This window comes from Rhipicephalus sanguineus, chromosome 5 (genome assembly GCF_013339695.2).
Source record: "Rhipicephalus sanguineus isolate Rsan-2018 chromosome 5, BIME_Rsan_1.4, whole genome shotgun sequence".
Classification (NCBI taxonomy): domain Eukaryota; kingdom Metazoa; phylum Arthropoda; class Arachnida; order Ixodida; family Ixodidae; genus Rhipicephalus; species Rhipicephalus sanguineus.
Window position 1 is genome coordinate 6,078,576 of NC_051180.1, and position 25,899 is coordinate 6,104,474.

General features: G+C 50.1%; 1 protein-coding gene across 1 annotated transcript in view; it reads left to right on the top strand.

The window, feature by feature from the left end:
- Positions 1 to 25,899, top strand: part of LOC119393144 (uncharacterized) — a 445,271-nt gene that overhangs the window by 360,596 nt on the left and 58,776 nt on the right. The gene's annotated exons all lie outside the window — the stretch shown is intronic.

The following is a 25,899-nucleotide window of genomic DNA, read 5'->3' on the forward strand; positions in this document are numbered from 1 at the left end:
CCCACTGCTTATCAAAAGCATGCCCAGCGCGCGAGCGACGGAACGACGCGCTACCGACGCCACACTGTAGATAAGCTGAGGGCGGTGCTGCGCGAAGAAGTTGGCACCAACATAAACGCACGTGGCAGTGCTCCCCCACGAAAGAGCATCGTCCCGATGCTACGAAGTAATCAATACAAATGAAAGTGGAAGCTTTCTAACAAATAGTGTAGGAAAAAAATATACACATCACAAAAGATTGTCCGTGAGTCCGCTAACGCTGGAAAAACTTTTTCATGCGCACGACATGCACGACTTCAGGGCGCGCCCGGCGTCGTTGAGATTGCGCAACCCCATCAGGAACAACTTCATACGTGAGCGGCCCCAGACGCCGTGTGATCTTGTAAGGTCCAAAGTAGCGACGGAGGAGCTTCTCGCTGAGACCGCGACGGCGAATTGGTGTCCATACCATTACACGATCACCAGGTGCGAAATCCTGCTCGCGGCGTCGCAAGTTGTAGTGCCGGGCATCGGCGTGTTGCTGCTTCTTTATGAGTGTTCGGGCAAGCTGGCGGGCTTCCTCTGCACGTTGTAGAAATCCGGCAACATCTTCGTCGATGTTCTCATCATCGACGTGTGGTAGCATGGCGTCCAGCGTAGTCGTAGCGTCTCGGCCATGAACAAGTTTGAAAGGAGTCATATGCGTTGTCTCCTGCTGCGCCGTATTATACGCGAACGTAACGTAGGGGAGAACTTCGTCCCACGTCTTGTGCTCGACGTCCACGTACATAGCGAGCATATCGGCAAGCGTCTTGTTGAAACGTTCCGTGAGGCCGTTTGTCTGGGTGTGGTAGGCTGTCGTACGGCGATGACAGGTGTGGCTGAAACGCAATATCTGTTGTGTGAGCTCTGCAGTGAACGCCGTTCCCCTGTCGGTAATAAGGACCTCAGGTGCGCCATGACGGAGAACGATGTTCCTCACAAAGAATCTTGCGACCTCTAGTGCACTCCCTGACGGTAACGCTTTCGTTTCGACGTAGCGCGTCAGGTAGTCCGTAGCCACCACTACCCATTTGTTCGCATTGGACGACGTCGGGAACGGACCAAGCAGGTCCATACCGATTGCTGAAAGGGCTTCGTTGGGGGGTCAATTGGCTGCAGGAGTCCAGCCGGCCTAACAGGTGGGGTCTTGCGCCGTTGACAGTCGCGGCAGGTTCTTACATAGTGAGCAACGTCGGCGTTGAGACGCGGCCAGTAGTATTTTTCCCGGATTCTTGATAAAGTACGAGCGAATCCAAGATGTCCGGCGGTCGGCTCGTCGTGAGACGCCTGCAAAATCTCTTGCCGCAGATTGTGTGGCACGACTAAAAGGTACGTCGACCTATTCGGTGCAAAGTTCTTCTTCAAGAGTACGCCATTGCGGAGGCACAGTGACGAGATGACACGCCTGTACATCCTTGGTGGTGAATCGGTGTTGCTCTCCAGGAAGTCAATGACGCTGCGTAGGTCGGGATCTGCGCGTTGGTTGTCTGCGAAGTCACTAGCACTGATTATCCCGAGAAAACCGTCGTCGTCATCGTCGTTAGGTGGAGCTGGTTCAACGGGTGCTCTTGACAGGCAGTCTGCGTCTGAATGTTTTCTTCCCGACTTGTAGACCACTGTTACGTCAAACTCCTGTAGCCGTAAGCTCCAACGAGCTAAGCGACCGGACGGGTCCTTCAGGTTGGCGAGCCAGCACAATGCATGGTGGTCGCTGACCACTTTGAACGGCCTGCCGTACAAGTACGGTCGAAATTTTGTGACTGCCCAGATGACGGCCAGACACTCCTTTTCAGTTGTCGAGTAATTGCGTTCAGCCTTCGAAAGAGATCTGCTGGCGTACGCGATGACCTGTTCCTGTCCGTCCTTTGTTTGGACCAGTACAGCGCCAAGCCCTAAGCCACTTGCGTCTGTGTGAACCTCGGTGTCGGCGTCCTCATCGAAATGACCAAGTAGTGGCGGCGACTGTAGCCGTCGCTGAAGTTCCCGGAAGGAGTCTTCTTGTGGCTTCTGCCACTCATAATTCACGTGGGATTTCGTGAGGCGAGTAAGGGGCTCGGCGATTTGTGAGAAGTTCCGGACGAAACGCCTGTAATAGGCGCAAAGTCCCAGAAACCTCTGCACCGCCTTCTTGTCAGCTGGTGGTGGAAAGTTTGCGATGGCGGCTGTTTTCTGGGGGTCAGGGCGTACGCCATCACGATTAACTACATGGCCTAAAAACAGAAGTTCTTCGTAGGCGAAGCGGCACTTCTCTGACTTTAACGTTAGACCCGACGATTTGATTGCCTCGAGTACTGCCTGTAGCCTTTGGAGGTGTTCTTCAAAGTTTGCTGCAAAAACAACGACGTCGTCGAGATAAACGAGGCAGGTTTGCCACTTGAGTCCTGCCAAAACTGTGTCCATAACTCGTTGAAATGTGGCGGGTGCAGAACAAAGGCCAAATGGCATGACTTGAAATTCAAATAGGCCGTCCGGTGTAATGAATGCGGTCTTCTCGCGGTCTCTTTCATCGACTTGAATCTGCCAATAACCGCTCTTCAAGTCCATCGAGGAAAAGTACTTGGCACTGCAGAGTCGGTCAAGAGCGTCATCGATTCTCGGTAGTGGGTACACATCTTTTCTCGTGATGCTGTTGAGTCGGCGGTAATCGACGCAAAACCTCAGTGTACCATCTTTCTTCTTCACGAGTACGACGGGTGAAGACCACGGGCTATTCGATGGTTTAATGATGTTTTCGCGAAGCATTTCCTCGACTTGTGCTCTGATTGCGTCGCGCTCTCGTGGTGAAACGCGATATGGGCTCCGGCGGATGGGTCGGGCTGATTCGTCGGTGATTATACGGTGCTGCGCAATTGGCGTGTGTCCGATTTTCGATGACTTTGAGAAGCATTCGGCATAACCCAGAAGAAGGCTGCGTAACTTTTCTTGCTTGTGCTCTGGAAGGGCAGGGTTGACGTCAAAGGTCGGGTCATCTTTCATCAGCGATGATACGTCGGCGGATGATTGTGACAGCGTACATGCGCTTCCTACTTCGTCAATCTGTTCTACAAATGCGATCGTCGTGCCTTTATTCAAGTGCTTGTGCTCGGAACTGAAGTTCGTTACGAGAATGTCTGCTCGGCCTCGATGTAATTGCACCACGCCACGTGCGACACATATTTGTCGATCTAAAAGCAACTGCGCATTCGTTTCGACGATCACGACTCCGGCTGATTTTTCTTTCGTTTCGACGGATGCGAAGACGCTTGTACGAGGTGGGATTGTCACTTCATCTTCAAGGATTGCGAGGGGGGCACTTTGGTAGCCGGTGCTTTCCGGTGACAAGGATCGTTCACTGGTAAGCGTAAAAGATCCCGTTTTGAGGTCGATCACTGCACCATTTTCGGTCAGGAAATCCATCCCAAGGATGATGTCACGTGAGCACTGTTGCAAAACGACAAAGTTCACTGGGTACGTATTACCGTGAAAAATCACTCGCGCGGTGCAACGTCCAATTGGCGTTACGAGATGCCCTCCTGCCGTGCGAATCTGTGGTCCGTCCCACGCAGTTCTTACTTTCCTCAGATGCGCTGCAAACGGTCCGCTCATCACTGAGTAATCGGCGCCAGTGTCAACGAGCGCGGTTACTTGATGTCCGTCGATCATGACCTGTAAGTCGGCACTTGGCGTACGGCTTCGGGCTCGAGTAGTGATCGATTGTGCGGTGTGTCGCTTGGACCGGTCACGGCTGCGTCGAGTGCAAGTTTCGAACTTGGGCGTTGTCGCGGTGTTAAGTCGTAGTGACCCAGCGTCGGATCGTGGCGTCACGTCGTCGGGTTGTCGCGCCGCGGCAACGGTTCGTGGCGTTGCTGTTGGAGGGTCTTGCTTGGTTCGCTGGGAAGCGGCGTCACCTCCGTACGTCGCTGTCGTTAGTTTCCCTGATGAGGGCTTGGAGATCGCTCTCCTGTCCTGTAGAAGCGCGCTGGGTGCGGCGACTGGGTGCGGCGTGATTGCGGTGAAGGCGACCTGGGGCGGGACTGCGCTTGTCCTTCCATGTCTCTCAGATATGCCTCGATTTCATGCGGCCGCTGGCCTGGAAGGGGGCGGGGGGCGTTGACGCTGAAACCTCGCAGGCCCATCCGGCGGTAAGGGCATGTTCGGAGCACGTGGCCGGCTTCGCCACAGTGGAAGCATAACGGGCGTCGGTTTGGTGTCCGCCAAAGGTCAGCCTTCTTCGCAGTGGCTTCTTGATAAGCCATAGGTCGGCTTTGCAGCGGCGGTCGTGATAACGGCGTGTAGGGCTGGGGAGGCGGTGACGGTGTGTACGTATCAGTGCGTGTGACTAGAGGCATCTGGCTACGGATAGCATCGGCATAAGTCATCACTGCGGGCTGCGGCACTGGTTGCAACACCGTCTGGGTCGGAAATGCTGTTCCGAGCGCCTGATGCAGCTCGTCGCGAATGACGCTTGTCAGAGGTGCGACGTGTGGGCTAGCCGCAGGGAGCAACTTCTGAAGTTCTTCGCGGATTATGGTCCGTATGGTCGCACGAAGACTATGAGCGTCTGGTGTATCAAAGTCCACGTTGCCCGAAGAAACAGCTGGCAAGCCGCGGTTGTATTGTCTGGCTCGCAGGTCAAGTGTTTTTTCAATGATTGCCGCCTCTGTGACAAATTCTGCAACTGTCTTCGGCGGGTTGCGAATGAGGCCGACGAACAACTGTTCCTTCACGGCTCGCATCAGGTACTGGAGTTTCTTTTCCTCAGTCATATCGTCGTCCACGTGTCGGAAGATCTTCTGCATTTCCTCGACAAACACAGTTACAGGCTCATTGGGGTGCTGCTGACGGGTCTGGAGCATCGCCTCAGCCTGTTCTTTTCGGTGGGCATGTGGGAATGTAGATGCCAGCCGTCTTTTAAAAATGTCCCAAGTCGTCAGGGAAGTCTCCTGGTTTTCATACCAAGTTCGGGCGGATTCTTCGAGAGAGATAAAGACGTTGCGCAGCTTGTCTTCTTCCGACCACTTGTTATACGATGCGACTCTCTCGAACCTGTCCAGCCACTCTTGCGAGTCCTCGCAGGCGGAGCCATGAAACTTCGGTGGTTCCTTCGGTTGTTGGAGCGTGAACGTAGCGGGAGCAGCGGTGTTTGTCATCGTTGTTGAAGGATGCGCTTTCACGTGTCGTTCAGGGTCTTGCAACAGTCCGTACTCCGGAGGCAGTCCCTGGCGCCTTCGACTGGTTCGGATTTCTCCCGGGTTCTCTACCTTTGCGGCTTCGGTGCGGTCGTCTTTGCGTAAGGGGCTAGCTTCACGGCTTGAAGGGGGTGTGCCAACCATAAGCACCTCCACCAAATGTCACACTTACGTGGCGGTCTTGGCCCGTAAGCACGGAGACGAGGCGACTTGAAAAGAAATAAACTTTATTTGAGCGAACTTGTGCCCATAAAATAACTGCGTGAAAAAACTGTCGGTGGCCTCGAAACGACCTGTGCGGTTCAGCGTCGGCGGAGGGAATGCCCGCCCTCTCTTCGCCGATACGCATCAGTGTCTCACGTGGTCCCACTGCTTATCAAAAGCATGCCCAGCGCGCGAGCGACGGAACGACGCGCTACCGACGCCACACTGTAGATAAGCTGAGGGCGGTGCTGCGCGAAGAAGTTGGCACCAACATAAACGCACGTGGCAGTATAAAAGGCGCGTTTGTAAAGCCTGTAGAGTTTGTGACCGTGGCGCAGTGGATAGCGTGCCCGGCATCTGTTGTTGCTGACCGAGCGGTCGTGGGTTCGATGCCCGATGAAGGAACTTTCTTTCTTTGCCATCTGATCGTGTAAAATTTTTCGACGTCATTTCCGTGACGGAAATACGTCACTGAAGTCTTGGTGGACCCCGGCATAAAACACTTTCGTGTTAAAAGTGCTTTGAAATTTTATTCCAAAATTAGGAGTACCATTAGGTACTCTAAGTGTCCTCTCCTTTGGGGCTGCTTCATTGGAATTTAGTAACAGGAACGTCTGCGGGGCCCTCTGTGAATTCCTGGGTGACACAAAGAGATTACCTTGATAATTCATTGATCAGCACTATTTTTCCCAAATCAAAATTAATTCCATTAGTGTCATCATTATTCAGCATTAATTTTACCAAGCAAGAAAAATCATGCATTAGAGCTATTGCTTCTTATTCATAAAACAATCTTATTTATTTGATTATTTATTTAGTTCTTCCGTATCACGAAAATTACCGTATTCCATTTGGAAAAAAATGCACTTTTTTCCTTTCCCAGCCTTTTACTTGATGTTCGCATTTACACTAACCGCCGGCTTCTTGGCCAGTCCCCCGTAGTGGGTACGAGTCAGACATAAGGAACAAGCAAGCAAGATCTCTAAGAAGCTTGGTCCTGTGCGGGCTCGCCATCCTAGCCATGTGCCAATAAACCCGAAACGCCTGCTTCGTACGTAACAGAGTGGTGGAGGTGCGGGGTAAGGCAACCAACGACGGAACCGCTACCCTTCGGTCTTCGCCGAAGTGGTCGCCTCGCCGGCCTGCCTCCTTCCTTCCTCATCATGTCCAACGACGGAGACACTCGGGAACCAGCGCCCAGCACTACTTGGCCGCTCCACAAGGAGCCGCGCTCCTTCTCAGGGAAGGCCAATGAAGACGTGGATGACAAGCGGGTAAGCCACTCCAACAAATGGCCTCCCAACTGTCACACGTGGCTCTCTACCTGACTGATGTTGCCCTCGTGCGGTACGAGAAGCATGAAGAGATACTGAAATAGGAACGCTTTGTTGAGGAAATCGAGAAATGTTTCAGTAACTCAGCAGCAAAAAAGAAGCACGCTGAGCAGACTCTCGCACAAAGGGCCCCGTGAGACCTGCGTTGCACAGAGAGAGGAGATTTTGAGGCTGTGCAGGCAAGCAGATTCTAGCATGTCCGAAGAAGACAAGGTGGGGCATTGCAGAATATGTGTACAACTTTCTTACCAGCAGAGAAAACCTGGCTTCAGTGCCTGACGTTATACGGCGCTGTCGTAAGTTGGAAACGTTGAAGCAGCGCAGAATAGCGCCCAAGTTCGGTCGTCTGGAAAATATCACCTCAGTGGCCAGTAAGAAGCGGCATCAACTGTTCACCTTTCGGCAACTATCCGTCAGGTCGTTCGGGAGGAGTTGCTCAGACATGAAGACATAACACGTGAAATGGCTGCCGCCTCTCGGTCCACAAGACGCGGCTACCCTGCAGCTTGCGCATTTCGAACATCCTCCCGTCAACACAGCGCAGGTTGCAGAATTCCGGCGTATTCAGCAGTCAAGTCCGGCTTATTACCAGAGATCGCAGTACCCTCAGCGCTTCCGTTCTGCACGCTCATACCGTCGGCCGACGAGTGGTTTCGTTCAGCGTCGCACTTACGCAAATGCTCGTGGACGGGCCAACGTGCCTGAACACTTCGAATAGCAGCGACGAGCTCGCCCTGTTCCCATGTGCTACAGCTGCGGTGTGACTGCTCACATATCGAGGTACTGCGATCGTTCGCGAGTACCACGCTATGAACGGTTGCCACCCTTGACTCAGCAGCCTGGTGTTCCTCGTTTTTCAAGGACACTGGTCCACCCAATCACGTCTCGGTATGAGCTTCTGGCATGGACACTTTCGCAACCACTCTCCTGTTTCCGATCGAAGTGTGACGCCACCTCCAGCTCCTCGACTGCTCCGGTCTCCGTCGCCACGTCGCCGCTCACCGTCACCACACCAGGAAAACTACACAGCGCGGCCAATGGGAGTGAAGTCGCTGGTGATTTGCTACAAAAAGAGATACCTCCACCGGTGTTTATGTTTAAGAACAAAGTCAAAGTGGGAGTTTTTGTTGATGGTGTGCATACCATGACTTTGGTGGACATTGGCGCTACTGTTTCGATTATGAGTGCTGCGTTTAAACACCGTTTAGGAAGCAAGGTGATGTTTTTGTGGGAAAACGCCTCAACATTCTGTGGCGTTGGTGGCAACTCGATGTGTCCCATTGGTGTTTGTACCGCGGAAGTGTCGTTGAGTGATCAAGTGTTCGCCACGGAATTTACGATTCTTCCAAGAAGCACACGCGACATAATCCTAGGCATTGATTTCCTCCGAATGTGTGGCGCCACTGTCGATTGCAGAAATGGAGCGGCGTACATATGTGACGTTGTCCCTGACGAACTGATGGAGAATTCGGACAGGGAACGCTCCGAGTCAGTGAAGATACCGTTGTCCCGGCATTCTCTGCAGTATGCTTTCCCGTATCTTCTTCGCGCATTGAAGATAACGACAGCGAGTTTGACGCGGTGGTGGAGCCTTTTCGTTTAAGTTGCATTAAGAAGAACACATTGTTGCCCCATTGTATAGTGTCAGTCGTTAAAGGGCGCACTGGAATATATATGGACGGTAAGCTTTTCGGCTGAGTCAGTGTATCTGCGAGGAGGCCTGAAGCTTGCCTTATTCAAAACATGCTCACCGACGGCCGTGGCTGTCCTCAGCAATGCTCCAGGTGGCGCACCAGACAATACCTGTTCAGACGATTAAAAAATTTCACCTATGATCGACCACTCACTCCCGGCAAGCGCCGTATGCTTCTAGACGTCCTGTTAAAATACGTGCCAGTTTTCTATTTTTCCCAGGGTGACCATGCGCCCTTGATTCCCGCGTCCCGTACGCGGCACAGGATAAACACAGGAGCAGCACAGTCTATCCGTCAGAAGCCCTACCGAGTATCGCCGTGTGAGCGCCAGATCATTGGCGATCAAGTGCGTGAAATGCTGCAGAAGGGTGTCTTTCAAGAATCATCGAATCCTTGGGCAGCTCCAGTGATTCTTCTCAGAAAGAAAGACGGTTCTTCTCAAAGAGATTCTTCTCAAAAAGAAAGATCCCACGAATTGATGACGTTCTAGACTGCCTCCATTCGGCATCCTACTTTTCGTCTGTATCATCAGAACTGTCGATTGGGCGAGTTGGTGTACGAGTCCATCTTGAACGACAGAAACGAGGACGAGAATAGAAAAGACAGACTACAGCGCTGACTCGCAACTAAAGTTTATTCCCAAAAAAGCGGAATAAATAGCAACTGGAAACCTGAAAGAAACATCCGTCGTGCATGCTCAATGTGACAAAACAAACAACGAAAGGCTATGTGACTGATGAGACGTGGACGTGACGCAATCTATCCGTGAGGTATGATACTTCTGCATCTGATAGTGCTAACGAAGGCTGACTGATACAATTATCACCTTCTAGATTTACGCTCAGGCTACTGGCAAATACCTATGCATCCGACGGACAAAGAAAAGACGGCTTTCGTCACGCCGGACAGACTCTATGAAGTCAACGTCATGCCGTTTGGTCTATGTAACGCGTCCGCTACATTTGATAGGTTCACGGACACCATCCTGCGTGGGCTAAAGTGGAACGTCTGTATGTGTTATCTTGACGACGTTGTGATCTTCGGGTGTACACTCAGCGAGCATAACGAACGAGTAGACATTGTTCTGGAATGTATCAGAAATGCTGGCCTGGTTCTTAATGCGAAGAAGAGTCGTTTCGGGGAGCGACAAACATTGGTGCTGGGACACCTCGTCGAAAAGGTGGCATCAGACCCGACCCAAATAAGACAGCGGCCGTTAAAGCTTTCAAACCACCTCGCTCAACGAGGATCTTCGGAGCTTCTTAAGCATCTGCTGTTATTTTCACCGATGTATTCCCGCATTTGCTGACCTTGCCTTTCCCCTGACCTGTCTTCTCCGCCAAGGTGCTAGTTTTGAATGGACACTCATGATTGTGAGACTTCCTTCAACCAACTAAAGTTCTTACTCACGTCAGAGCCTATCCTTCGGTACTTCGATCCTTCTGCGGCGACCGAAGTTTACACTGACGCAAGCGGCATTGGCATAGGTGCAGTCCTAGTACAGCGTTGTAATCAAAAGGAACACGTGATTGCATATGCGAGTCGCACTTTAAGCAAGCCGGAACGCAATTACACTCTGACTGAGCAAGAATAATGCCTCACACTCGTCTTCGCTGTGCAGCGATTCCGCTCATACCTTTACGGTCGCCTTTCCAAGTAGTTACGGACCATCATTCCTTGCGCTGACTTGTAAACCTTCGGGATCCGTCAGACCGTCTTGCACGCCGGGCCCTCCGTTTGCAAGAGTACGACTTCACGATATTGTACAAGAACATCAGGAGACACGCTGACGCAGATTGCCTTTCGATGATGCCACTTGATACGACAGTTTGCGACGCTGACAATTTCGATCATCTCATTGCGTCAGAGGCACCAACGTTACCGGATAAGGCCACTTTCGAATTTGAGCAGCGGAAGGACGTGAACTTGAATCCGTTATATGTTGTCACACGAGCATCCACTCCGGAAGGCCGCTTTTGCATTCGTGATGGATTACTGTACAAGAAAACCATCTCCGGCACGGGTGCCCGCTTCCTGCTGGTTGTTCCGGAGGCTCATCTGTTTTGCGCGCCATGCACGATGACGCCACTTCGGGTCACCTGGAAACGACGCGTACTCTTCATCGTACACAGTAACGCTGTTACTGGCCGCGCATGCGCCAGTCGGTTGAGTTGTACGTGGTCAGTTGTACCCAATGCCAGGCACACAAACCTCTCACAGAAACTCCGGTCGGACATCTACAGCCTGTGACACCTCTCAGTTATCCATTTGGACAAGTTGGCATTGACCACTCGGTACTGCGAGACGGCCACCCTGCCATCCGCGACTGCTGGTCAAGTGTCCTCTTTTTTTTCTACATTACATCATACTGCGTCATGGACCTCCTCGCGTCATCATAAGGGACCGTGGACGCCAGTTTACGGCAGACGTTGTCGAGAAACTCCTCCGTGTGTGTGGCTCGGAATTCAGACACTCGACGCCTTATCCGCAGACGAATGGCCTCACCGAGCGAACAAATCGGACACTGGTGAACGTGCTTTCGATGTACGTTGCATCCAATTATAAGAACTGGGACGACGTCTTACCGTTCGTCACGTAGGCCTTTAATATTGCCCAACATGAGACCACCGGCTACAGCCCTTTCTTTCTCCTCTACCATATTGAAGATACTTAGCGCAACTTGGCATTCGTGTGTGAATGTGAGTGTTTTTTGAGTAAATGCCAAGAGTTGCGCTAAGTGTCTTCAATATGACAAGTAACCAACTAGCCCAACAACAAGTTCTATAATTTCTCCTCTACGTTCGGCCCGCCTCTGTCTCGCCGAAGAAGCTCGCCGACCGTTTGCGCACAAGAGCCTCGCAGGACAGATCAAAACTCGGTTACGACAGCAAGCACCGGCACGTCACCTATGATCCGGGAGACCTCGTGTAGGTGTGGAAGCCTTCGCGCAAGCGTGGCTTTTGTCAAAAACAGCTCGCCCACTGTACCGGACCATTCGTTGCCCTTGGCCGCCTGAGTGCAGTGGACTATCGTATAGCACGCCTCACAGCTAGTGGAAGACATTCTACCAAGACGCGATACATACCCTCGTAGGTGGTTGAATTTTTCCATGCTTCACGTCACTCTCACGGTCACGCAAACATTCTGCAATAAGTTTCGCGTACGGAAGAAATGGTTGGCGCTCCCGTAATCGAGAGTAGATGTAAGCATGAAATGCATACCGACAAAGGAGATTGGAAGATGATACTAGGCACAATCAAATGGGTAGCGCACATTTGCAAGGGCACGTCCCGCCCCACTACTCTACACGATGCTGCACTGGTTCATATGGACGCCATTGTTTCCTGTGATTGTGTGGGATAAATCTCGGGCTTCGCCTATCGTATGCGGCCACAACGCGACGCAAGCCTGTAAGTTTACTGAGCCGCAACGAACCTGGTTTGGACTAAACCTCGTTGCTAGTCTCGTTGGTCTCGTCTCGGCCAAACACAACCCGTGCGGCGTGGCGACATCTCTCGGAGGTGGCGCAAAACCCGCGCTGCCTCCGAGAAAAAGCAATCCGGAGTGGTATTCTGGAAATGATAAAATTCCACCATTGGTCCTCTGATCGGCCCACAGAGCTGCTGTGGCCTCGCTGATTCGCTTAAAATTCCGTCACTGCGAATTTGACGGTGTCAGAGTAGCACACTGGCTTTCAGCGCAAAAAGATGACAATTAAGTGTGTGGTGCCCTGTATCCGCCTTGGGATCACAAATATAACTTCATCGTACTACAAGTTACAGCTTCAGTGATACTGTGAACGAACATTAATAACTCAGAAGTGATATATTCTGCAACTTGTTGGGGCAGTAGATAGCATAAGTAATGAGGACATGTACAAATAGCTGGGGGTCCGAGGCCGCATTTTTTTTAACCTTTGGCTGGATTCCCGTATATTCTCGTTTGCGGATCTGGATAATGGCTCTCGCTTTTGGCTCAAGGTCACTTGAAGGTCGCCGACAACGGCAGACCAAACTATAAATGGGGAGTTGTGAAAAGTGGCCTCGGAAACCGGTCCCCAAAGTGCACCGATGCCGCAAGGGGCGCTGTACGCAGGGGCGCGTGGCGTTGAGCATACGGCGTACAGCGCAGCCTTGCTAGCAGCGTCCGACGAACGTGGCTCGCGCTATTTGCTGCGTGCTACACTTTCCAACGCTAATCGTTTCACATAGAAAGCTGTTATGAGATCACAACAAGGGCCGTTTCTGGTGCCGTAGTTGTCCGCCGCCGCCGCCGGTGTCCGTAACCACTATCGCTCGAAATAAGAAAAAAAAAACGAAATAAGAAAAAAAATCCAGGATGGAATGAGGTTCGAACCAGGGCCCTCTGCGTGGGAACCCAGTGTTCTACCTTAGAGCCATGCCGGTTCTTGAAACTGCTTTTCAAAAAGACCCTATACAGGCTTCATGTCAAGAAGGAACCACATTAACATATGTAATGTACCGTGGTAGAACAGTAAAATAACAACCAAGCGTCACACAACGCGAATTCTGTAACCAGGCATCACACAATGCGAATTGCGCAACGAGTGGTTTGTTGAATGCTTCCAACCCTTTACAAAGGGCTCTTCCATAATTCTTCATCGTCATCAGCCACAGCATCAACAAAGTGCACATAATGCCTTACAGGTGTTTAGCAGGTACCACGGTTCTCCGCAGAATGACGAAAAATTGCATAGAACCGACCGACCGACCGACGGTCGCTCGGTCGGTCGGTTCATCCTCAGCCTCTCTCGTGCGCGTCGTCTTCTTCAGTTTCGTTTTCGCTTGCTAATAACACCCTCTTACTACAGTGGGCATTCATGTCCCCTAGAAGGATAATTTCGGCCCCATTACCAAATTTCTTGAACACCGTACTCATGCAATCCACTATCTCCTCATTCTTTTTACAATGACAATGACTTTTATTTTCGCATCAATTCAGTGATTGATACGAAGGGGCGGGCGGTAAAAGCTGTCGTTTAGACAGCTTGACGAGGCCGCCGGCCCCCTCATTGGCGCTAACAGCAGCAATATATTAGCAATATATCAACATGATATAGCAATATATAACACAAGACACATTAAAATAAAGCAGCAGTCTAAACAGCAGCGATATATTCACAATATATCGACATAATTGAGCAATATACAACACAAGACACATATAGGAAAAAGTACAATTATGTCTAATTTTACAACATTGCAATCCTTTGTAGAGACAAAGAAAAAAAGCGCAATATAATAACATTATTCACACGTAACGTTGGTTGTTGCAGAACACCAAAAAAAGAAAGATAACACATACACATGTGAAAGATTTACAAATGAGAGCCATCAGGAGAATGTTTTTCAAGAGTATCTGTCTTGAGTTCAAAAAAACTGCGTATAACATGTTCTCTAATTGTAGCCCTTCACAAATTAATGTTTAATAATCTTGGTAAGTTATTTCCGAGTGTTTGTTTTCCATATGTTCGCACTGTTGGTATTTTCCAGTATTCACTCTAAGACAAAATCGAGTACTTTGGGAGTGTTTCTGCCACACAACAACAATCGTCATCCACCTCGCGTGCTTTCCTCGCGTTATCACCGCGGTCGCGGCACTTCCCGGTCACGAACGGCGCGCGCGTTATCAGCGTGACATAGCATTCTTGACAGGAAAGTGACGAGAGCTGGGTGTTCAAGAAAGGCAACGCGAGCAAGCCTGATGACGATTATTGTTGTGTGGCAGAAATACTCCCCAAATACTCGATTTTGTCTCAGAGTGTTCCTTTTTACGTGTTGCATATACAGTGGTGTTTTCTTGTAACCTGGAAAGGTCCTTAAGAAAATCCGATCTAGTTTTTAACTCTTGTTTATACGCCCTACACAAACGGTAATCATACAGTGTTGTGGCTGGCAGTACCCTATATTTTAAGAAATATTCGCGTGTGTGGAAGTCACTTGGGACATTTTCAATTGCGCGTAGGAACTTTTTTTGTAGAACGTGTATTTTGTGTAGATTTCCTTGAGTAGTGATGCCCTGAACTAAGTGACAGTAATTTAGTCGGGACTGAAACAAACTGTTAAAAATTAGCATCATAACATTCTGTGGCAGTATATGGCGATTGCGGTAAACAATACCAATCACTTGAGACAGCTTTGTTGCTAAGCAATCTACATGTGTATCCCAGCATAATGTTTCCTGAAAGACGACGCCTTATGTTTTAAAGCTGGATACAAGGGCGATGGGCGAGGAGTTTAGTGTTATCTCTTTATTAACAGTAATCTTTTTATTTTTACTGCGAAATAACATAACTTTTGTTTTATTTGTATTTAATTTAAAACTCTGAAGTTATTTCCCGTCCACAAGTAGGCAACCCCTAGCCACGTTTTCTTTCCACCTACTGCGCCCAAAACCCAGAGGTGCTCTGAACACGTCTGTTTCGCTCTAACCCATTTGGCGCTGCGGTGAATTAGCATTACACCCCCACTATTCCTTTCTGATATGATCCTGTTGCACCCTTCCCAAACATAACTTTCAGTATGCGGTGGCTCTTCCAAGTATCTAAGGTGTGTTTCTGTAACCGCATAAACGCCTATCTGTTCTTTGTTTAACTGCTCCTCAATCTCTAACCATTTTGCCTTTTTTCTGCCACCCTGCATGTTTATGTAACTAATTGCAACACGCGCCTTCTCCCTTTTTCTTTTACCTTTTTTCTGGTTTTTCGCAATACTACCTGTCAAAGAGTCCTGGTTGTTTTCCCTGTTACTAGCTACCCCGGACTCCAAAGGGCCCGCGTGTCCCCCAAAAAAGCTACTGCGCGTCCTGCCAGTCGCCAGCCCACCTCATGACCAAGCCTCTTATCGAAGTGAATTCTGTCTCTTTGGAAACCGCCCCACCTGTGCACCTCCCTGTTTATATCCACTACCTCGAAACCGTTCTCTCGACTAATTCGCCATACCTCTTTCTTTGCGTCGACAACCGTTCTTTGCAAGTTGCCGTTGCGCACTGGTACTTCCGGTACTGTGCATACTGCAATTTGCACCTGGGGGACATGGTGCGCATGTCATTGACCCCTTTTACCAAGGTCGTCGCTAGTCCTGACGATTCTTTATTCAGCACGTCATTTAGCCCTCCCGCAATTACCACGAGGTTACGACTGTGAGCTTTAGCTGCGAGTTTTTCACTCGCTTGCCTCATGACTGTCCCGAGCGTATGTCCTGGGAACGTCCCTGTCGAAACTCTCTTATCGCCTTTCACCCTTTCTTTGATTGCCTCTGCGCATCGGAGGAAATTTGAGTCACCGGCAATAATGACCTGCTCAGACATTTCTTCTGTAACCTGCTCCTGGCTGCTGTCTGGGTGACTAGCGTGAGTCACGGCTGCCGCTTTGTCCCCTCCCTCCCTCAAATCTACTACTCGGAAGCTGGGCCCTGTGCCGACTGCACCTGCCTTTGTCATGCCTGATATTCCCTTCGCCTCTCCCGCACGGGGGGTCGTCGCTCTAATGCTTCCACCGTCACCTGAGTCTTCTTTGTTCCCTTTGACGACCTTCGATAGGCCCTCCTCGGCTGACCTGAGCCTTTCTCCCATGGCCTTCGTCTTCTCTCGCTCTGTCGCCAACGCATTCTCCAGCTCTGAGATTCTCCTCATGAGCCCACTCTGGACAGCCATCATGTTTTCCATTTTCTCCTCGAATTCGCATTGTCTACACTTGGCGTCAGCTTCTTCTGCCTTCTCGTCCGCACAAACATTCATCTTCCAACCTACCCCGCACCCTGAACACTTTACGGTCTTTTTTACCATGGCTAGATCTGTTCACCGATGCCCACGTATTAGAAAACTGTCACAACAAATAATCACGGCGTACTAAATACACTGCCCTAACCCTAAGTCAAAAGGAACCACTCAATCAATGAATACGCTACACTTCAAAGCACCTGTGTATGCACGTGGTCGGTCTACGCGCGGACCTCAGCCACGTGGTGGCCGAAGAAAAACACAGTAGAAAGTAGTACACAAAAAAACAGTACAAAGTAATAAACCCAATCAAGCTTTACTCTAACGCCTTATATACTCAGAAAGCTACAGACAGAGGCAAGCTCAAATCATGCAGATACACATATCTGTAAAAGCACGGCTAATTGGGTTAGTTGGTATTGGTTCATATTTAGACTGGATGGGGCGCGCGCACAGACACAGGAAGGAAACACAAGAAGGCGCTTGTGTGGTTTTCTTCTTGTGTCCCTGTCTGTCTGCGCGCCCCATTCAGTCTAAATGTGAACACTTATCTGTCGCTGTCGTTCCGGAGCTCTCGAAAAACACGTCCTTCCTGCATCGCGACCACACACGTCCTTGCACCCATGGGCGTCCGCAAGGGGGGGCAAGGGGGGGCATCTGCCCCCCCCCCCCCTGGATTTAGGGATATATATATATGAAAGAGAGGGGGGGGGGTACTTTTAGCCTTGTATCGTTGCCAAAGTTTTCCCAAAGCTGGAGCGGGTCGTATATATCTCTTCTTGTGTGTGTACGGCCCGGCGCCGCGGGCTAACCGCGGAACCATGTGAACTTGGACCATGCGTGTGATGTGTAGAAGCGACATTTCTGTTTTCCCCTTTCCTTGGTCGCTTGCTCAGGCCGCTTTTTTATCTACCCTGCGAAGATAAGACAGGGATAAACCGCCCACCTCGCCCGCCTCCGGCGGCTCTCCGTCTTTCCTACCGCTGTTCTTTCCTTCCCTCGTTCTGCAGCTGTTGACGAATGCTGGTGCTGCCTTGGTTATTTCTCTCTTCTTTTCTTTTCTCCTTTTTTTCTTTTTTTTTTGAAATTCTTGTTTGGCACCCAAACTGGGCGGGCGGCCCTGGTGCAGCAGGTTGGGCCATGTCATTTCAATTACATCCTCCGAAGACGGCTGGACCGCCAGCCGGAACTGTTACGATAAAATAAATATTTGTGCCTGGGATGGCTATTGAATATAGCGAATAATTCTGAGATACAAGTTTCATGTTTTCTTTTCCTGAACTAAGAGATTTACGCACTCTGACACAAGAACTTCAGTTCTCACAAAATTGACGGCTACATTTAGCAAGAAACCATTACCGCTACACTTCGTTAAAAGACTAACAATATCCCATGGCGTCGCACCTCTCACCACCCAAGCTCCCAAACAATGGTTTTATATCGGTCACTCAGCAAGCTTGTGGGCTTGTACAAGTTGCATGCTGCGCTTTGTTGTGGAGCTCAAATATTGCCCTTGTTGTTGGTCCTTATAAGGCGTCGAACATACCTTCACAACAGCGGGCCTTCATGCTCATGCAAATTAAATCGGCTTACCATTTTCGGGAGTCATGTATTTATGTTGCTTACATGTTTAGTTAATGTTGCGGCAATGTCATACGCATCGCTAACATTTCAAAATAAAATACTACTGCATGTGGATGTTAGTTTTTTAGGAATGTGTCCAAATCTTGATAAAAGAATCGTGAAGTACAGCGTGTATGAAGGCGACATGATGAGTACTCGTAGGAAGTGACGACACTAACCGACGGAGGATATATTTATATATTCAGAAGCAGAAATTAATTTACAAAAAAGGACAAACTTTGCAGTACCTACTGTACTCATTTTTCATTTGGTTAGAGCCTAAGTACAGCCGTGGTACAGGGTTTGCATGGAGCTTCAGCACAGACAGTACTGGCTATCGAGATTTTGCTCGCGTTAGAGAAAAAAAAGGTTGTTAACAAGCCAGTTGCGACGGTTATTCAAAAATGCCATCAGAATATCAGCCAATCAAATATCATTAAAGATGACCACCACCTTAAAGTTTAGGCCCAGTTTAAAGCCAGACCAGTAACATAGAGCAAAGGAAAATCAATAGCTTTGTAGAGCCGGGTTGTACGAGACGGACACGTCTTTTCAGTAACAACGTCTGGTTTATTCTCCCCAACAAGAGAGAGGAAAGTAGAGCAAGTGCACATAGTGCACCGGAAGTGGCAACAGGGAAAGAGAGAGGAATGCTCGTGAAGGGAGAAAGAAAAAGGGAGCTCGCGGTCCGGCACCGACCCGAGGCGCCCCGCTGAGTTTTTACGACTGCGGGGGTGTGCAACGGTGGCCGCGTCGCTACAGATTGCTCCCCCCTTAGAGAGGAAGCTGGTGCGACGAGCGATTTTATCCCAGTGAACGCGGCGCAGTGGTGGTGACGGGAGGCACGATGGAGAGGAGGAGCCGTCGTGTCCAGCGGAGGGAGGCACGGCGATGTAATTATTAAGCGCGGGTGTTTCGCTGAACGCTGGCTTGAGTCGCTCAGGCGCGATTGTATCGCGTGTCCCGTTGATGTTGACGACGAAGTTGGCAGGCCAGCGCTCTAACACACGGAAGGGGCCGAGGTAGTGTGGTTGAAGTGGGGCGCGCACAGGGCCGTACCGCACAAACACATGTGTCGCTGTTTTTATGTCCTGGGCGATGTACGTTGCACGTGGCTGGATGCGTGTAGGCTGCGGACGAATGTGTCGAAAGACGTCGCGCAGCTGGTCGACGTATTCAGTGGCTGTTAGCTTGTTGGCGCTGCCGCTTTCTTCAAAGAAATCGGCAGGCAGGCGAAGCGAAGTGCCGTAAACAAGCTCGGAAGTGGAACAGGAGAGGTCCTCTTTGAAAGAAGATCGAATTCCAAGAAGCGTGAGCGGGAGGCGGTCAACCCACTTGTCGGGGCAACTGTGCGCCGTGAGTGCTGCCTTGAGATGACGATGGAATCTCTCGACGAGGCCGTTTATCTGCGGATGGTATGACGCTGTTCGTAGGCGTGAAATACCAAGAAGTTTCAGCAGCTCCGAAAAGAGGGAAGATTCGAACTGACGACCCCGGCCAGATACAATTGTTGTGGGACAGCCAAAGCGGGATATCCAGCTGGAAACAAAAGCTGCTGCGACTGTAGCTGCAGACATGTCGGGCATAGGCGTCGCTTCGGGCCAGCGGGTGAAGCGATCGACACAGGTTAGAAGATAGCGAAAGCCTTGACATGGAGGTAGCGGGCCAACGATGTCAATATGCACAACGGCGAAACGTTCATCGGGTTGCAAGAAAGGCTTTGACGGGGGAACTGGGTACCGTTGAACTTTGGCGCGCTGACAAGGTGCACACTCACGGACCCAATCCCTGATGTTGGCGTTCATGCCCGGCCAGACAAAGCGTGACGAAATAAGCTTTTGGGAAGCACGAATTCCGGAGTGAGAAAGACCGTGATAGGCATTGAATATTTTCTTCCGGAAAGGGCTGGTTAGGAATGGTCTAGGTGTGCCCGTGGAGGTGTCGCAAATTAGTGGCACATCTTCAAATGTCACTGCTTCGAGCTGAAGTGATGTGAAAGCTTCGCGTAGGTGTTGAAGCTCGGTGTCGTTTGATTGGGCTGCAGCCAGATCTTGGAGGTTGAAGGGAAATGATGTTGAGGTAGAGCTTTTGGAGCGACTACGCGTGATGGCATCCACGCGACTGAGGGCGTCCGCTGGAGCGTTGTCAGCACCGCTGATGTGGCGTATGTCGGTTGAGAACTCCGAGATGAAGGCCAGCTGGCGCACCTCGCGTGGCGTGTACAGGGAGTCAGAGCGGCCGATTGAACAGATGAGAGGTTTGTGGTCAGTGAAAATTGTAAAGGAGCGGCCTTCAAGTAGGTGTCGAAAATGCCGCACGGCGAGAAAGATGGCGAGCAACTCACGGCCGAAAACACTGTAGTTTGTTTGGGCAGAGGTCAAGCGCTTGGAGAAAAATGCAAGGGGCTGCCACTCATCGTTCACCTTTTGCTGGAGTACGGCCCCAACCGCAGAACAGGATGCATCAGTCATGAGTGCCAAGGGGTAACTGGGGTTGGGGTGCGACAGCAGTGTGGCTTCAGCCAAAGCGTGCTTGATGGAGTTGAAAGCTTCGTCCGCCGCGGTGTTCCATGGCAGTGCAGTATCCGAATGTTTGCCACAAAGCAAATGGTCGAGGGGTTCCAACAACGTAGCACAGTCTCTAATAAATCGGCGGTAGAAGTTTACGAGCCCTAGAAACTGGCGCAGTTTGGTTATTGATGTAGGCTTGGGGAACGCGACGATGGATTGCACTTTGTCAGGAAGAGGGCTAATTCCAGTGCTGTCCAAGCGATGGCCCAGAAAATTAAGAGATGGAACTCCGAACTCACTTTTGGCAGTGTTCACAACGATTCCGCTTGCTGACAGGCGCTCGAAAAGTTGACGGAGATGTTGCAGGTGTTCCTCGTGGGATGTGCTTGCCACCAGTAAATCGTCGACGTACACTCTTAAAAAAAAGTTCGTAAAAAGGTAGTAACTGGAAGGAAAATGTTAGTAACAGCCACTGTTACTAACTCTCTGAGACAGTTACTAACCATTTACAAACTCGAAAGCAACAGGCGTGTTGTTACTACCCAAACAGCCAAGTTACTAACTCGAGTTAGTAACAAAAGCTACTTTGCTTATAACCCTTCACAGTGCTGCAAAAACATGCATTCACTCACTGAGTGAAAGTTTTTAATATATTTTAATATATTTTCTCAAAACCTTCTCGTATTCACTTTTTTTGATCATGGCTTGAAGACATATAATTTGTACGACCAACATTTTTAGAGGAATTGATATTTGAGTCTGATTGCATGTCGCCCGAAATTTTATGCTGTCGTGTTTATCTTTGTTCCTCTGGATACGACGCTCGCCTTCGGACCATGGGCCCCTGGGTTTGAATTCCCACCATGCCCAGAAATTTGTTTTTTTTTTCTTTTGAGCCAAAATAGCCTTAGATGATTTATCGAACTGAAAAGTTACCGTCAGCGTCCCGCGGCGTCGGGGAAAGCACGAGTGACGCGAGAAATTATGTCGTGATGACGTCACCATATGATGTTACGTCATAGATCGCCAAAATATGTGACGCCGTTATGCCGTTATCACGACGTCACGTTACAGGATAACGTCATCACACGACATTGTAGCTTGGTCAAAGGTAGATCTATCACGGATGATGTGCAAAACCACGTTAGGTTCAGATAGCTTTCGGAGGGATAAATACGACGACGGAGAAGAACAAGATGACGGCTTTCGTCTTCGACTCGTCTTACACTCTTAAAAAAAGTTTGGAAAAAGCTTGTAACCACGAGCAAATAGTAACAGCCGCTGTTACTAGCTTTCTTGGACCATTACTAACTTTTTACTACCTACGTTAGCAGACACTTAAAAGTTGCAACGGTTACTACCTCTTGCGTACCGTTACTAACTTTTTGCGATGCACCTGTTAAATGAACTTGCTAAGCGAATCATAGAAGTTATTATTACGAGCTTTTTACAGCCTGTTCACTAGCACGGGGATCCATTCAAGATCATTGAGGCGATATTAGTAAGCTTAATACCCCGTGTTGGGTCTTGTATATTAGGCCATGTTGAGATGATATTACGCAAAATATACATATAACATATTGACTTTCTTAATATGCTTGATTAAAAGTTCTACGCTACGTTACCTCGCGCACCTAATAAAATTGTACGCTATATAAATATAGGCGCATAACTTGACCTACCTATCCTAAAGCCTAGCTGCCCACTGGCACCAGCTGCGTACCCCAGAGGTAGGGCTATATATACTCCTGGAAACACTTTTGAATTATACGTGTCGCGTAGCCTTGTCGTTGTGTATGTGTGCTGTTCTGATTCATGTCATACTGTGCATAATTACCTAATGATATATCGCAATGTTGGTGCTCGCGAATTTGACCGTTATAAAAGCAGGAAGCTCGTGATGCGAAAGGATCACGGTTACTAATTTTTTTTTTGGTAGTAACCGTTACTACCTATTTTACAAGCTAGCAACGAGAAGGGTAGTAACCGATACTAAGTGCGTTTGTAACGGCGAGGGTAGTAACGGTTACTAACCTCCCCGTTACTAACCGCACTTACTAACAGGGTAGTAACATATGTGACAAGTAGTTAGTAAACCGAAGTTAGTAAGTACTACAACCTTTTTTTTAAGAGTGTAGGCGAACACGAACGGCAAGCCGCGTAGGACCGTGTCGATGAACCGCTGTGATGTCTGTGCAGCATTTCGAAGGCCGAATGGCATTCTCAAAAATTCGAAGAGGCCAAATGGGGTGGTAATCGCTGTCTTAGGAATATCTTCTTCTGCTACTGGAATTTGGTGAAAGGCTCGGACGAAGTCAATTTTGGAGAATACTTTTGTTCCATGTAGAGCTGATGTGAAATCCTGAATGTTAGGCAGGGGATACCGGTCCGGAACGGTTTTTGCATTCAGGGAACGGTGGTCTCCACAAGGTCTCCAGTCACCTGACTTTTTGGGAACGAGGTGGAGTGGAGACGCCCAGCTGCTAGATGATGGCCTTATTATTCCAAGTTCTATCATGTGTTCGAACTCAGCCCTGGCAACTTTGAGCTTATCAGGAGCAAGTCGTCGTGGGCGAGCGAAAACAGGTGGACCAGTGGTGATGATGTGATGGCGGACATCATGTTGCACGGGTTTTGTCCAGTCAGGTGGTTGCGTGATGTTTGGGAATTCTCGAAGAAGCTCAGAGAAACGGTCATTGGCCACTGTTGTAGTTGGGGCGATCATGCATGATTCATGGGAAATCACACCATGAACAGAGAGACGTGTAGTAGTGTCTAGCAGTCGACGCCGTTTCACGTCGACCAGCAGTCCATGGTGGTTTAAGAAGTCAGCGCCAATGAGGGCACGGCGTACGTCAGCGACGAGAAAAACCCAACGAAACACGCGGCGCAAGCCGAGGTCGAGAGTGAGCGACCGCGATTTGTATACCGGGATCTTGCTACCGTTGACAGCTTGAAGGTAGGAGATCGGGGGTATCGTTCGGTCGGATTTTTGAGCCGGAATGATGCTGACCTCTGCACCAGTGTCCACCAGGTACTGCTGGCCTGTGATTCTGCACATGACGTGTAGTAGGCGACTTTCTGGTTGGCCTTGACCCGTCGTCGCCGTTAATGGTCGGCCTGCTTGTTTTCCTGCCACGAGCAAGGTTGGAGACAGTGACGCGCGTCCTTCCCAAAACGACGGTGGTAAAAACACATCCTTGGTGGTGTGGGAGACCGGGAGCGTTGTTCTCGTCCATACCGCGGGGTGCTTGGGCTGCGGTTTCTTCGGTGACGTGGTGGGGGGTAATGACGCTCCGCAGCACAAACCAGTTCTTCCAAGCGATGGCAAAGTGCGTCGATAGGAGAAGCAGGGGCAGATGGTATCTGTGGAACGACACTCACGTTGTTAAATGATGGCGTGACGTTGCACACATACGGCGTCGCTACCTCCAGGACTTTATCTGCCAGGCTGGCCAAACTGTTGAGGTCCAACGTGGATGCAGTGGCGAGGACCATTTGCACATTTGCCGGAAGGCGCTGCAGAAAGAGTTCGCGCAGCAAGTTGTCATCTGTGGGGGTTGTGCTGCTACTCATCAGTGTACGCATATGACGAAGAAGCTGGCTTGGCCGGCGGTCGCCCAATTCCTCCGCGGAGAGCAGTTGTTGGATGCGAGACCGCTGTGATATCGTCGTTCGCTCCAACAGAGCAGCCTTGAGAGTGCTGTATGGTGTGGCGGAGGGCGGTCCTGAAAGCAGGTCACATACCTCTTCGGCAGCGGCAGGTGACAGCGCCGAAACAACGAGATGGTACTTGCGTTGTTCCGTGCGCACGCCAGAAAGCACGAATTGTGACTCTGCTTGCAGGAACCAGATCGAAGGGTTGCGGTCCCAGTAAGGTGGAAGTCGGAAGGAGACCGCAGAGACGTCATGATCGGTCGTGCCAGTAGCTTCCGTGCTGGGGTGCGTCTCGTTGCGTTGCATGGCTCTACAATACTTCGGCAGTGCCGCGAATCACGTCCGGGTCACCACTTTGTAGAGCCGGGTTGTACGAGACGGACACGTCTTTTCAGTAACAACGTCTGGTTTATTCTCCCCAACAAGAGAGAGGCAAGTAGAGCAAGTGCACACAGTGCACCGGAAGTGGCAACAGGGAAAGAGAGAGGAATGCTCGTGAAGGGAGAAAGAAAAAGGGAGCTCGCGGTCCGGCACCGACCCGAGGCGCCCCGCTGAGTTTTTACGACTGCGGGGGTGTGCGACGGTGGCCGCGTCCCCCTTGAAAGCACAATCAAGCCTTCTTCCTATGGGAGTCTTCTTTGGCCAATAGTATTGGTAAAAGTGATGGTGCGCATCTTCCGGTGCATGTTAAGGCATGCTCATGTACGCCACGTTTTCGAGCAAGCTAAGATTGTTGGCAAGAGCAGAGACCAAACGGCGAGATAACTTTTAGAAGCGTTTCATATTTCAAGGAATGGGTCCGCCTGTGTCAGTGGCACATCATTTGTATCGTACCAATCTGAGAGATCCTTTTTAAAGGACAGCTTACGTATTGACATGCTGACGTCACAGTTTCACGCCACTGCGCATGCGTATACGCTTTCTTGGTTTCCAATCTTTGCCGGCAATAAACTGTTCGTAGTTTGGTGCCCCTCTGACTCTTTCCTCTGTCTTTTTAACACGAAAGTGTTTTATGCCGGGGTCCACCAAGATTACAGTGACGTACTTCCGTCACGGAAATGACGTCGAAAACACATACACGATAAGATGGCAAAGAAAAATGTTCCGTCAACGGGCATCGAACCCACGACCGCTCTGTCCGCAACAACAGTTGCCGGGCACGCTATCCACTGCGCCACGGTCACAGACTCTAGCGGCTTTACAAACGCGCCTTTAATATCTACCACTCTCCCGGTTGGAGGGGTGGTGTTGCCCTCTGGGAGCGGTAAAGAAAGTAATTCGTCATTACTGTGGACCGCGCGATTAGCACCTGCAAGGCGTTACACGTCCGTCCCGTTCGGCGCGTTTTCAATAGAAGTTCAATTTTGTCAGTGCCTTAACACACCGCGAGGTGGTGACCTTTGTCCAAGCGTCGTAAAAGCGTCGGCCTAGCTCATAGCATCACGCTAATCCAAACCAAAAATAGCTCTGCGACGCGTGCCTGCGTCACCTGGCTGTAACACCGCGTTCCCCGCTCACTCGCACTCCCCGAGAAAAATCGCGGCCGGGCTACCGGGGCGGCACCACGCGCTTTTCGTTTGCCTCTAGTCCGGCCGTGGTATTCAATCACTATTTAACATGCCGCGGAATGGCGACCAAGTTCCGCGTCCAATATGCGACGCTCTTCTGGTTATCACATCTCGTTCTATGATTACGCTTTCACTGTTAACTACTACAGCAACCACAAGGGTTTGTTTAATCTAATCACATGGACGTTAGTCGTCGGGATGAAGATGTACCACCAATCTTCAAAGTGGGTGCATACACGTTAAACGGTGCCACAGCTGCCAAACATGAATATACATTGTGCAAACTCTCTTATATCAATGTATAGTAAACATTCAGTTACTTCTGTAAGGGCACGCTTTACTTTCGTTTTAATCCGATTCTTCTGACGGAGGGATCAACC